The 715-nt window shown below is 29.8% G+C and overlaps 1 long non-coding RNA gene across 1 annotated transcript in view; it reads left to right on the forward strand.

Annotated features, from left to right (window-relative positions):
- The window catches only part of LOC107549551 (uncharacterized), a 3153-nt gene extending 2438 nt beyond the window's left edge, over positions 1-715 (forward strand). Inside the window, exons 2-3 of the long non-coding RNA XR_001604575.1 lie at positions 303-346; positions 621-715. This is a non-coding gene — a long non-coding RNA (uncharacterized lncRNA). The remainder of the gene's footprint in view (positions 1-302; positions 347-620) is intronic.

The raw sequence follows: 715 nt of genomic DNA on the forward strand, positions 1-715 counted from the left end.
ATGCCGGATTTTTTTTTTTTGACAAATGAAAAAAATATATATAATTTTTTTCACATTTCCCATTCATTTCAATGTGGGGTCATATTGACTCCAAGGGACAGATTTGTAAAATAATAATAATACATACCTTCAGAACAACCGAATCAAGCCCAGTTTTTTTATGTGAATATAGATATAAAATGTTGAAAATTCACAAAATCTTATTCCACTGAGATGAAGGGAACCATTTTTTTAAACTAAGTAAAAGTTGATTGGGGTCATATTGAGGGTCAATCTATTCTTTTTTTTCTTTTTCTTGATAGGGCAAAGCAGAAATATTGGTTGACTGGGAGCCCTGTCCAATATGGTATGTATTCTTCTGTTTTTCTGCTTTATCAATTAATGTAAGCATTATTAATTTACTTCATCTTTGTTGATCTTTTTTATTTGTTTGTTTTTGCTACAATAATTTCTTATTAATCTGTTTTGTTTTGTTTCGCAAATGGTGGCGGTCCTTCATAGATGGAAAATAAAACTGTTATGCTTAATGATGTGTGCTTCAAACTTGTTAAAATGTTTGTTTATTGGAAACACCCAGTAAAAAAAAAAATTATAAATAAAAAATTCCCTTGTGTTTTTAGTGGCAAGGAGTGGGCCCATTCCTGGCAGCCAAATGATTCTCTTCAAATTAATGAGAAGAAATAAAATGTAGAATCTGAACTACATTTTGGTTTCT

The sequence above is a fragment of the Sinocyclocheilus grahami genome, unplaced genomic scaffold, assembly GCF_001515645.1.
Source record: "Sinocyclocheilus grahami isolate Dianchi unplaced genomic scaffold, SAMN03320097.WGS_v1.1 scaffold374.1, whole genome shotgun sequence".
In the NCBI taxonomy this organism is placed as follows: domain Eukaryota; kingdom Metazoa; phylum Chordata; class Actinopteri; order Cypriniformes; family Cyprinidae; genus Sinocyclocheilus; species Sinocyclocheilus grahami.